The sequence below is a fragment of the Capricornis sumatraensis genome, chromosome 17 (genome assembly GCF_032405125.1).
Source record: "Capricornis sumatraensis isolate serow.1 chromosome 17, serow.2, whole genome shotgun sequence".
In the NCBI taxonomy this organism is placed as follows: domain Eukaryota; kingdom Metazoa; phylum Chordata; class Mammalia; order Artiodactyla; family Bovidae; genus Capricornis; species Capricornis sumatraensis.
In genome coordinates, this window is record NC_091085.1 from 68,085,096 (window position 1) to 68,098,491 (window position 13,396).

The following is a 13,396-nucleotide window of genomic DNA, read 5'->3' on the forward strand; positions in this document are numbered from 1 at the left end:
TCCAGTCTAACACCAGCACCTCCTCTTGACCAAATTCAGGGGGAAACCAGCTGACAAGGGAGCCTGGGCAATGCAGCCAGCAGGGGTGGACAGCCAGAGAGAGCAGAAGAGAGACAAGCACGTAATAGTGCTGAGAGCAAGCACCACGAGGACAAGCACAGTGTGTCTGCCCTGGCTTTTAAAAATGTATTTTAAAAATCGGGGTGGGGATGACCGGTGACTTCAATGCACAACTTAAAAAACTGTTTTGCTACAGAAACAGACTCAGACATAGAAAACAAACTTCCGTTTATCACAGGGGAAGGAGGTGGGGATAATTTAGGAGTATGGGATCTACAGATCCACACTACTGTATATAAAATAGATAAACAACAAGGCTTTACTGTACAGCACAGGGAACTATATTCAATATCTTGTAATAACATAATGGAAAAAAATCTCAAAAGTTGTACGTATATGTATATATATGAAACTGAACCACCGTACTGTATGCCTGAAACTGACAAATATTGTAAGTCAAGTATACTTCACTCTTTAAAACTATATATTTTTTTAAAAAATACTGTTTTAGGGACTTCCCTGGGGGCCCAGTGGTTAAAAATCCGCATTCCAATGCAGGGGACTCAGGTTTAATCCCTGGTTGGGGAACTAAGATCCCACATGCCAAGGGGGCAACTCAGCCCATGTCACAGCTAGAGAGAAGCCAGAGTGTCGTGATGAAGATCCTGTGTGTCACAACCAAGCCCTGATACAGCCAAATAAATAAATACTTTTTTTAAAAAAAGAAAAACTGTTTTGCTAGATGCAACAGTGTATAGTGAAGTGGCTCCTGGATCACAAGAAGGACATTAGTAGGAAAACCTATGATAGCCAAATAAACTTAATACTTTAGTTCCTAGCATTGTATAATTTTAATTTCTTAGTTTTGACAAACCATGGTTATGTAAGATATTAACATCTGGGGGAGCTGAATGAAGGTTACAGGGGAATTCTCTGTATTATCTTTGCTATTTTTCTGTAAATCTATAATTACTACAAAATTAAAAGTTTAAAAGACTTTCAGGAAAAAAAAAAACCCTATGATGGCATTCAGAAATCGGTCATCAGTGTTGCCTATATGGCCGGATGGCTAAGAGTACTAAGCTTTGCAGCAACCCCATATGAGTTTCAGATCCTCGCTGCAGGACCCTGGGCTGGCTATTTAATCCCACTAAGCCAGGAAGGAATGATGCTAAAGCTGAAACTCCAGTACTTTGGCCACCTCATGTGAAGAGTTGACTCATTGGAAAAGACTCTGATGCTGGGAGGGATTGGGGGCAGGAGGAGAAGGGGACGACAGAGGATGAGATGGCTGGATGGCATTACCGAGTCGATGGACGTGAGTTTGAGTGAACTCTGGGAGTTGGTGATGGACAGGGAGGCCTGGCGTGCTGCGATTCATGGGGTCCCAAAGAGTCGGACACGACTGAGTGACTGAACTGAACTGAACTGAAGCCTGGGCTACCTCAGTCATTAGACAGGGATCATCACAGGGGAAGTTTCTGGCACAGATCCTGGACATTGTGAGTGCTCGATAAATAACGAGTATTATTATCTGGGGGAAAACGAAGTCCCAAGTTCAGGACTTCACTGGTTTCCCAGTCTTCATCTCCCACCAGCCCGCCCCTCCCCGGAGATCCAGATGGCCGGGATCGGCTGGACCTCCCAACATACCGTGTCGAAGATGGACCCCACCAGGTCTCCACTCCTCGCCCTGTCCATCTAGTACCCCTTGTCTGGATGGTCAACAACTCTGCCATCCGAATTGCTCAAGCCAGACACTGAGTGCCACCCGAACTCTGCCTCCTCTCCCATATCCAACGCACCACCCAGTTATCTGTGTTCCCCCTTGAGAGCTCCCAGTCTGTTTCCTCCTCAGCAGCCTCTCTGCCACTGAGCAGAGCCCTTGATGGTGCTCGCTTCGTGATTAAAGAGTTCTTTAACTGGTCTGCTTACATCTGCTGCTGCTCCCGGTAAGAAAGAGCGTCCGAGTAGTCACCCATTTGGGTATTTATTGAGCCCCCAGGGATATTAAAAAAGATGCAAGGTATTTCTTGTCCTCCCAGAGTTTATCACCTAGTTTGGGATGTGGAACAGGCACACGTGAAAGTTCAGCAACTATGGACGGAGGGGATGAAGTTGTGTTGGCAGTTGCTTAGCACCTGATCTGGCTGCCTTTCTTCCTATTCTCTGGCCCTTTAGGTGTTTCTTGTTTCTTGGATTCCCTCCGCTTCTTTCTGTTTACTCTGCTTTGCTGAAAAGGAGGTATCTAGATGTTCAATCCTCTCTCTCTCACACTGGTTTTTTTTTTTTTTTCTTTTTTTTTCGGCTGCATGCCATGCAGCATGTGGGATCCAACCCGATTTTGAACCCATGTCCCCTGCACTGGGAGTCGGAGTCTTAACCACTAGACCGAGAGGGAGGTGCTCTGTCTTGCCTGTCTTTGATTCCCACCTGCTTCCTGCACCTTAATAAATCTTGTGAGTTGCTTCAGGCTTCTCCTGAAAATAACATTTTAGGGATGGCCGTGGAGGGTCCTCAGCCTCTCTGGGGATGAAGGAAATCTGCGCCGCCCGCTCCAGCCACAGGATGGATGTGAACAAAGTGTTTCATGAAGGCACGTCTCCCCATTGTCCACCCAAGCTCTCAAGCATAAATCAGAATGCCCGAAGTTTTTAGGGCATTGAATGCAGTGTTGAAGAAAATGTTCCCATTTTCAGCCAAATTACCTCTTTTGCTTTAAAGGGCAAGCTTGTTTTCTTTGATTATGATGATGCCCGTCAGTTCCTGACAGCTCATTTGGGTGAACAAGAAAAAGCCAGTGGCACTGGGACTGGGGGAAATGTGTCTGACTCCTGATGACAAAAATCACTGGAGAATCTCTTTTCCTTGAATTCTAATGTGATCACTTCATGTCCTTTTTAATGCCACCAACCTTAATATTTAAATCGCTTCCAACGCAAGCCTCTCCTTGTAAGATTCCTGCCCTGAGAGTGAAGCACTGGTGTTAATGGAGGGGGCACGTTAATTGGATCATCCCTTTATTTGTCATTAATTCTGCTGCTGAACTTTATAAATGGAAATATATCTTTATCATGCAAATTATATACCTCGTTTTCATTCAAATGGGCTTGTTGGATGTTGTATTACATTCCCTTTCAGAACATTTTTGAGTTTGAAAAAAAAAAAAGATTTGAGGTAAATTATGTATGTTTCCCCCTGGGGAGAAAAAGGAGAAGAAAACCCAGCACCTACAAGTACCCTCAAATCCAGCGCTAGTCCATAGAGAAGTCAAAGGATGTGAAAAAACAAGCTTGAGAGAGAGAGACAGAGTGTTTGTGTGTGTCTGGGTGTGGGTGTGGGTGTGGGTGGGTATGAGGGGCATCTCACTTTAAGGAATGCCATTTAAATACTAAGTAACTCTTAGGAACTCCTTGGCAGTCCAGTGTTGAGGACTCAGTGCTCACACAGCCAGGGCACTGGGTTTGATAAGTGGTCAGGGAACTAAGATCCCACAAGCTGAGTGCCGAAAAAAAAAACAAACAAGCAGGTGAGGGAGACAGACTAAATCATCTCAGGGTAAGCTTTGAATCACCTCTCATTGGGTTTTATATTTTGGAGTCAAGCAATCACATACTTTGGAAATTTTTGTTGTTGCTGCTGTTATTCAGTTGCCAAGTCATGTTCGACTGTTCGAGACCCCCATGGGCTGCACTATGCCAGGCTTCCCTGTCCCTCACCATCTCCGGGAGGTTGCCAAAGTTCATGTCCATTGAATCAGTGAAGCCATCCAACTATCTCATCCTCTGTCATCCCCTTCTCCTGCCCTCAGTCATACTCAGCATCAGGGTCTTTTCCAGTGAGTCAACTCTTCACATCAGGTGGTCAAAGTATTGGAGCTTCAGTTTCAGCATCAGTCCTTTCAATGAATATTCAGAGTTGATTTCCTTTAGGATTGACTGGTTTGATCTCCATGTAGTTCAAGGGACTCTCAAGGGTTTTCTCCAGCACTACAATTCAAAAACATCAGTTCTTTTTTTTTTTTTTTTACTTTATTTTACTTTACAATACTGTATTGGTTTTGCCATACATTGACATGAATCCACCACGGGTGTACATGTGTTCCCAAACTTGAACCCCCCTCCCACCTCCCTCCCCATTAACATCTCTCTGGGTCATCACTGTGCACCAGCCCCAAGCATGCTGTATCCTGCGTCGGACATAGACTGGCGATTCGATTCTTACATGATAGTATACCTGTTACAATGCCATTCTCCCAAATCATCCCACCCTCTCCCTCTCCCTCTGAGTCCAAAAGTCCGTTATACACATCTGTGTCTCCTTTGCTGTCCTGCATACAGGGTCGTCATTGCCATCTTTCTAAATTCCATATATATGTGTTAGTATACTGTATTGGTGTTTTTCTTTCTGGCTTACTTCACTCTGTATAATCGGCTCCAGTTTCATCCATCTCATCAGAACTGATTCAAATGAATTCTTTTTAACGGCTGAGTAATAGTCCATTGTGTATATGTACCACAGCTTTCTTATCCAAAAACCATCAGTTCTTTGGTGCTCTGCCTTCTTTATTGTCTAGCTCTCATATCCATACATGACTGCTGGAAAAACCATAGCCTTGACTATACAGACTTCTGTTGGCAAAGTGACATCTTTGCTTTTTAACACATTATCTAGATTTGTCAAAGCTTTCCTGCCAAGAAGCAATGGTCTTCTAATTTCATGGATGGAGTACCATCTGCAGTGGTTTTAGAGCCCAAGAAGAGGAAACCTGTCACTGCTTCCACCTTTTCCCCTTCTATCTGCTGTGAAGTGATGGGCCCAGATGCCATGATCTTAGTTTTTTTAATATTGAGTTTTAAGCTGGTTTTTTCACTCTCCTCCTTCGCCTGCATCAAGAGGCACTTTAGTTCCTCTTCATTTTATTTTTTTTAAGTTTTTAAAAATTAATTTATTTTTTAATTGAAGGATAAATGCTTTACAGAATTTTGTTGTTTTCTGCCAGATATCAACACTTTCTGCCATTAGAATGGTATCATCTGTATATCTGAGGTTATTGATATTTTTCCTGGCAGTCTTGATTGTAGCTTGTGATTCATCCAGCCTTGCATTTTGCATGATGTGCTCTGCGTATAAGTTAAATAAACAGGGTGACAACAGCTTTGTGGTACTCCTTTCTCAATTCTGAACCAGTCAGTTGTTCCCTAGAGGGTTCTGACTGTTGCTTCCTGACCCGCATATAGGTTTCTCAGGAGACAGGCATTATGGGCAAATTACAAAGACACACCATGTAACTGATGATGACATGGGGCCCACAGGTCAGCATGATGCCACAGTGATGGGTAACAAGAGATATCCTCATGACCGCTGGTTCCAACTCAGTGTCGCCCAAATCCCTCTCACTGGAATGTCAGCTTTGTGATTTCTACCAGATCTCTAGACCAGGTTGTGCTATTATCCACTCAGTTATTTTCTTTAAGTACACTTTCATTCTTAAGTACTTCTCATTAAAAAAGGAAACTTTATATCTCTGCTGTAACTGGAAAATCTGTTTCAACTCATTAAACAGAAGATGACAATGCCTACCTCCTGATGTTATTTCATTCCAGCTAGTTACTGGGACCCAGGCAAGATGAGTCTGAGACTGGAATGCTATCCTTAAAATGCAAGATTAGCAAGCAGTTGTTGTTGTTGAGTCACTCAGTCGTGGCCGACTCTTTTGGAAGGGAAGATCCCCTTATGGCCACTTTTGAAGGATTACTCAGTCCTCTCTTGTCCTTTTTGAGCACCTGTGTTCCCTGGATGGCTTCTGGCTTGCGGAAGATTCCTGGGCTGGAGGTGGAGCCGTGAACACTGGCGGTAGTAACAGACTGAATCTCATCGGCGGAGATGGCTCTGTGACCGCAGGCTCCAGTGTTACCCTGGGCCTTGGAGACAGAGGGCTCTGAATAGTGTCTGAGGTTGGGACGGAATGCGCTCCACGGGACAGATTTCCAAGCTGCTGGTTAGGCTTATAATGAATAACTCTCTATGGCTGCTGGCCACAGCTATAGCCCTGGGCAAATTCACTTAACCTTCTGGGCCCTTATCTCTGAATCTGGATAGGAAAACATGAGCCCACTGCATGGTGATTAAGTTTGGGGGTTCCCATGATAGACGAATTTGAAGTTCAGTCCTAGGGGATCACCACTTCCTTGCTCTGTGGCTTTAGGTAAGTCTATTAATGTCTCTGAGCATCTTCAGCTTCCTCAGCTGTGACATTCCCTGGTGGCTCAGATGGTAAAGAGTCCACCTGCAATGTAGGAGATCTGGGTTCAATTCCTGGGTTGGGAAGATCCCCTGGAGAAGGAAATGGCAACCTACTCCAGTATTCTTGCCTGGAGAATTCCATGGACAGAGGAGCCTGGCAGGTTTATGGTCCATGGGGTCACAAAGAGTCAAACATGACTGAGCTAGAGTTTCACTTTCACCTGTGACATGGGGATAATAACAGACGCCATGCTTGATAAAACTGTTGTGAGCATGACATGAAGTCCGGACTCAATCATGTTGGGCTTTTAGGTGGACTTCCAAAATGATATGATTTAATATTGACATTTGAATACTTCTTAAAACAGAATGTGTGTTTTTCCTCAAAATAATATATATTTGTTTTTGCGCAGAAAGGTTTATAAACAGCCAACATGGATTCATTTTTCTACTCCTTTTTACTATTTCTGTTTTTAATTATGCAGGCTTCTGCATTATTCACGACTTTCTGTAAGTAATGGAGGAAGACAGAGACCGCTTAAACCACTCATCATTTTCCAGGCTCTTCCCTCTTACAAATTAATTCATCACAATTTTTAATTCCTCTTTTGGCAATGTAGCTGTCAAAGTGTTTATTTCTGGTTCTCTGCAACTGTGGGTAGTATCACTTTGGTGGTTTCAGACAGAAGGAAGAATTTCTTAGCAGTGAATTTGGATTTTTCTAAAATAGACTTCCCCACTTAAATATATGTATACATTTAAATCATAACCTTATCAGATGCAAAACACTGGCTTTTCCTGACTGACAGATGTTGCAGAAGAGTCTTTTAAAAACTGTGACCCTTTAGTGAATGGTGGAATCCGTTTGGCTGTTGAGACTAGCATCAAAAATAAATGAAATAAAAAATATCAGAGCACACTGCATGTAGTAAGTATCCTTTTGTATTTAAACAGGCTTGTGCTGTGTGCCAGGTTGAGGAGGAAAATGTATTTCTTTGCCTGGCTTGTGGTTAAAAAAAAAGACCCGCATCCAAAAGATTTTATGTTAAAGGCATTTGATTGGCCATAGGATATAACCTGCTGCTAGGGTCTTCCCAGGTGGCTCAGTGGTAAAGAATCTGCCTGCAAATGCAGGAGACGCCAGAGATGCAGGTTCAGTTCCTGGGTTGGAAATATTTCTTGGAAGAAATGGCAACCTACTCCAGTATTCTTGCCTGGAAAGTTCCATAGACAGATGAGCCTGGTGGGCTACAGTCCAGGGGATCAAAAAAGAGTCAGACGGAACAAATAATGTGTGCCATTGTTTGGAAGCTAAGGTCAAAGAGATAATTTCCTCTCATGTTCTGTATTTCAAATGATCTTGATTTTTAATCCCTTTTGCTTTCAGTTCCACTAACTAGGGCTTGAAGGGGAAAGGTTGGGGGGGGGCTGTATATGTGTGTAGCACTTGTGTGAAAATACCAGTATAGAACAGAGTTGTTCAGTCTCCACACTATTGTCATTTGGGGTCAGATAATTGTTGTGGAGGCTGTCCTGTGTGTTGTAGGATGTTTAGCATCATTCCTGGCCTCTACCCACTTGATGCCAGTAGCATCCTTCTCTTGCCATTAGCTCCAATCAGTTGGAAATGCAATATCTCCAGACATTGCCCAATGGTCCTGTGGGGTGGGTGTGCGGTGCTCCTCATTGAGAACCACTGGTTTGGACCACAGTGGCCTGGCTCCCAAAAAAAACTCTTGCCCGCCCATATGCTAAGTCCAGTGCTCTATCCAGATTCAAAGGAAGGCTTGCTCATGCCTTGCCCACTCTGTCTGATGAGCGCCATCTCAAACCACCATCAGTTACAAAATCAAGATCAGATTCACCAGCTGGGTCTTAGGAGCCCTGGGTGCAGGATCCTCCCCTGCCAGGGGCTCTTGGAATAAGTCTGGGCAAGTCCCTTATCTCTTTTGCACATGGGAACACACACCTGTCATAGCCATCAAATGGGAACTGGGTTGAGGAAGGATGGTTTAACAGATGGGAAGGCCCTTTGGAGGGTTAAAAGCTCTGTCTCAAGTGGAGTGATTATGATTATGATTATATGTTGAGGGATAAATCAGGTTATACATTGGCCTCACTGCCCAGAGCTGTTTTCTCTCAGGGAGAAAGGGAAGTATGTAGAGGCAGGGAATTTAGCAATTGAGTAGGGAGAAAAGGTTCAGTTCTTAATTCTTTTTTTTTGTGGCTGCACCGTCTAGCTGGTGGGATCTTAGTTCCCCAACCAAGGATCAAACCTGAGCCCACAGCAGTGAAAGTGCCAAGTCTTAACCACTGGACTGCCAGGTAATTCTGGAAGACTATTTATAATTCAATCTGTTTACTCGTTATAGGTTTATTCAAATTTTCTCTTTCTTCTTGGGTCGATTTTAATAATTTGTCTTTCTAGCCCTGAGTGTACATTGGAAGGACTGATGTTGAAGTTGAAACTCCAATACTTTGGCCAACTGATTCGAAGAGCTGACTCATTTGAAAAGACCCTGATGCTGGGAAAGATTGAAGGTGGGAGGAGAAGGGGACGACAGAGGATGAGATGGTTGGATGGCATCACCAACCCAATGGAGATGAGTTTGGGTAAACTCTGGGAGTTGGTGATGGACAGGGAGGCCTGGCGTGCTGCAGTCCATGGGGTTGAAAAGAGTCAGACACAGCTGAGCGACTGAAGTGAACTGAGGAATTCATTCATTTTATCTAAGTTGTCTTATTTTTTTGGCATGAAGTTTTTCATCATATTCCTTATAATTCTCTAAGTTTCTGTAGTTCTGATTTTGGCAATTTGTGCCTTTTATTTTCTTGGTCAGTCCAGCTATATCTTCCTGGTATATTAGCCTTCCTATCAATATCAAATGGTCCCTCTTTGTTCTAGTAATATTTTCTTTTTGTCTTAAAGTCAATTTTGTCTGATAGCAGTTTAGCCTTTCCAGCTTTATTATGGTTACTGTTTGCATGGAGTCCAATTTTTTTTTTATTATCTGTGTCTTTTAATCTAAGATGAATTTCTTGTAGGCAGAATATATTTCAGTCTCACTTATGTATTTATTTATTTTGAAGCATTTCTTTCTTTCTTTTTTTTTTTTTGACTGTGCCGCACAGCTTAGCTCCCTGACCGGGGATTGAAGCTGCACCTTTGGCAGTGAAAGCACTGAGTCTTAACCACAGGACTGCCAAGGAATTCCTCAGTCTCATTTTTTAAATTTAGTCTGGCAACCTCTGTTTTGATTGGAGTGTTTTTTTCCATTTAATAATTTACATTAAATTATTCATATAGTTGGATTTACATCTGCTGATTTACTAATTTTTATTTATTTCATTGTCAGGGTCCAGCCCCGGTGGATCCAGGGAATTGGAAGCGTGGACAGCGTTGGCATGAGAAAAACTTATTTATTGATTGATATAAGATTAGATTAGGAAGAAATATTGTAGTAGGAAAATTAAGTGGAGAAAGAGGGCTGAATAACTTGGGTTACGTGGAAGACCAATAAAATTCCAGACAAGGAACTTGCACCATCTACGTTGGGCCACTGGCGCTCGCTTGAATATCTAAGGGTGCCTCGCCTTAGGCTCCCTTTCACACGGGTCTTAACAGCCAGGGCAAGTAAGTAGACCTGGCGAGCCTCTGCGACCCAGATGGGAATTCAGCCTGAAATTAAAGTAAAGAGGAAAAGGAAAAAGAGAGAGAGAGAGACACGGGGGAAACCAGTCCAGCGACTGGCTCCGGCCCCTATTGTCTAGAAAGGCCTTTTATACCTTTTTTGATTGTGCATAGAGATCAATGGGTAATACAAAATTATGCAGTGTTAGCAGTCCAGACTCTTATCAAAACCAGGCTTTTCTCTTTGCATACCTAATTGTATACACAAGTCTTAGGTGATTTACATCATCTTCTGGCCAAAAAGGGCCAATTAACATTTTACAGCCTTTTTTCTGATAAGGGTTTGTCAACCAGAAGACTTATTTGTGTTGATCTTCCCAAGGTTTGGTGCCACTCTCAGAAAGCACTAAATAAAGTTACATTCTTACATAGCAAGGACACAAGAGGAGTGCAGTGATATATAACAAAGAGAAGTAATTAACTCAAAAGTCTAGTGTTGCTAACATCAGAACTACTATATATCTTTACATCCCGTTTACATTGATTAATATCCTCCCAGGTGCCTAAAAGATAAAGATAAAGAATATGGAGGCCTGGCAGCAGTCATTGAGTCAACAGTGAAAACCCTCTACCAATATAATTTTTAACTCTTTAGAAAAGGCTCTGTATCTTTAAGATGCTTTTAAGCTTTGTGCCTCTCACGGTTGGGGGGCTGTAAGCAATTCACAAGCTGTAAGAGGTCCAGGGAACCTGTTAGGCAAGCTAGAGAGAAATCAGAGGGGGTTTAACTGAAATATTCCTTTCAAATGCAGAAGACTAAAGCCCTGAATTGACTTTTTTCCAGAGAATATCAGAAAAGTAGAAAAGCAGAGTACAAAGGCCGGCAGATTTTTGGTTTTTGGGGGTACATGCTCAGGAAATGCCAGGGGGAACTCTGAAGTCTGATCACGACCTTGCGTATGTCAGCTTCCTTCCTCATGACCTTGTCATGGGCAGGATTCCTCACACTGGCTTCCGGCATTTCACCTCATGCCTTTTCTTTTTGTCCCCATGCTATTTACCGAATGCTTTTTATTGTGTTAAATGTTTTTAGTCCATTCTTTTAATTATTCCATTGATTTTTAAAATATTTTTTGAGTGGTTTTTTTTTTTTAGTGGTCGATTTAGGGATTATAATGTACACCTTAATTTATCATAATCTATTCTGGGATACTAAATATTTTCTATTTGATGAGTCATTGTTATCTTGTCTTCTTTCAGTTATTTAAACATGGTTTCCTTTAGTTCTTTGATCGTATTTATAATAGCTTTTTCGAAGTCTTTGTCTGCTGAAACCAACATCTGGGGACACATAGAGACTGTTTCTGTTGACTGCGTTTTTCCCCTGAGTATGTTTACACACATCTCACAATTTTTATTGAACACTGGAAATCTTAGAGGGAAAATTTTTTTTGGTAGCAACACAGTATTTTTTTTTCCTAATGATTGGTGTTTTTGTTTTGCTTGGGCATTTGGTAATTTACTTCCTGGACTAAATCTGTCAAGTCAGTCTCCTCCATGGTGTGCAGCTACTGATATCTCTGCTTAATTTTTTTTGCATATTTTTATTTTAAAACTTGGCTTCCTAAGGGTCACCTATGTATCCACATAGTTTAATATTCAGCCAAAAATCAGTCAGGGGTTGTGCTCAAACTTTGAACCAGTAAGTCTCCTATTCTTGGATGGCAGGTACCCTATGCACTCAGTACACCTGTCTACAACAGGCTCCAAAAGCCAAGCATTTCTAAGTCGCTTGGGCCCGAGCAGGTCTCTGCTGCACATGCGCATAACCTCTAGTCAATCAAGGTAAGACAGAGCTCATCAGGTTCCGCATGGATGCCCCATTCCCCAGAACTCCAAGTTTTCAGTGCACTGTTGGCGCCGAATAGAACTACAACCTTGGACTGCCACACCCGCTGGCGTTCCCTGTTCTCGTCCCACCAAGATTGCTACTTTAGCCAAGAGTCCTCCAAATCAAGTGAGCCCCATCAGACAGCGACAGTGAAGCTCTTGGTTTTCAGGGGGCTACCCGCCCTGGTTGAACTATTATGCCAGATAGAACTGAGTATGGGGAAATCAGAGAAGTCCCAGGTAAGTACAGAGCAAACTTGAAGTTCGGTGGTTTTATGAATAAAAGCTCTCAGTTTGTTGTATGACTTTGGCTGATTTTCAGAGTGCTAATTTAGCAATAGATGGTTTTGTCTAGCTTTATAGTTGCTTTGAAAAATTATTACTGTGTTAAAATATACATAAGTTCAGGGGTAAAGAATCCACCTTCAGTGCAGAAGACCGGGTTGGAGTCCTGGGTTGGGAAGATTCCCTAGAGGAGGGAATGCCAGTCCACTCAGGTATTCTTGCCCGGAAAATCTTACGGACAGAGGAGCCTTGGCGGGCTACCGTCCAAGGGTTTGCAGAGTCAAGACACAACTGAAGCGACCGACTTCGATTGAAGCAACTGAGCACTCATGCAGGCAACATAAAGTTTACCACTGTAACCATTTAAAATTCAGTGGCATTAAATTGTTACATTCATATCTATATGCAACCATCACCACCATCTGCCTTCCAGAACTTTTTCATCATCCCAAATTGAAACTCTGTACCTATTAAGTAATAACTGCCCGTTTCCCACTCCCCCAGCCCCTGGCGACAACTATTTTACTTTGTTTTAGTTAATCCTTGCAACAAACCCTTTCTCTTGAGTATGTAAATGAAATTATATTTTAAGGACAGTGATGGAAGTTAAGGTCTAAAGTTATTATAGCACAAAAGGCCAACATTGGTACAAAGGTACATAATTTAAACACTCACTCTCATTGCATGCTCACCTTGGGATTTATAAGCTGTTGACAGAATGGTAGGGGACTTATAAAACTACTCTCTCACCCCCAACACCTATGTGTAACTTGAAAGTAGTTTAACTTTGGTGTGAGTCCACTTGACTAGTATCATCCACGTTTTATGGATGAGGAAGTGGAACCATGAAGTGGACAAGAGGAGGGGCAGAGTAGAGGCAGAGACACCAAAGAGGACGCCCAGTCGTCTTTGCAGAAGGTCGAGAGGGAGGTCCAGACTGACCCAGGGGCTGGAGATCAGGGTCCTGAGCTGGGGACGGGCTAGCGGTGGTGGGAGGGGGGACGGGATGCTGATTCCTCAGAGTGTCAAAAAGATAAGAGGACTAGATCCCATTCAACATCTCCCCATCATCTCCAGCCCTTCCCCACATGATCACTCACCTGCTCGGTGGTCTTTAAGTTTTTCTGTCCTTGGTTACCACAGCTGTTCCTGCGTTGCTAGGTTACCCATCAATCTCAGAAGGCGGGACTCGGTGTCTGATTAACTTTCCTTTTCGCCATTCGATTCCTTATTCCCCTCGGTTTGGTCCACCTCCTGAGGACTGACCAATCAGAAACAAGGTGT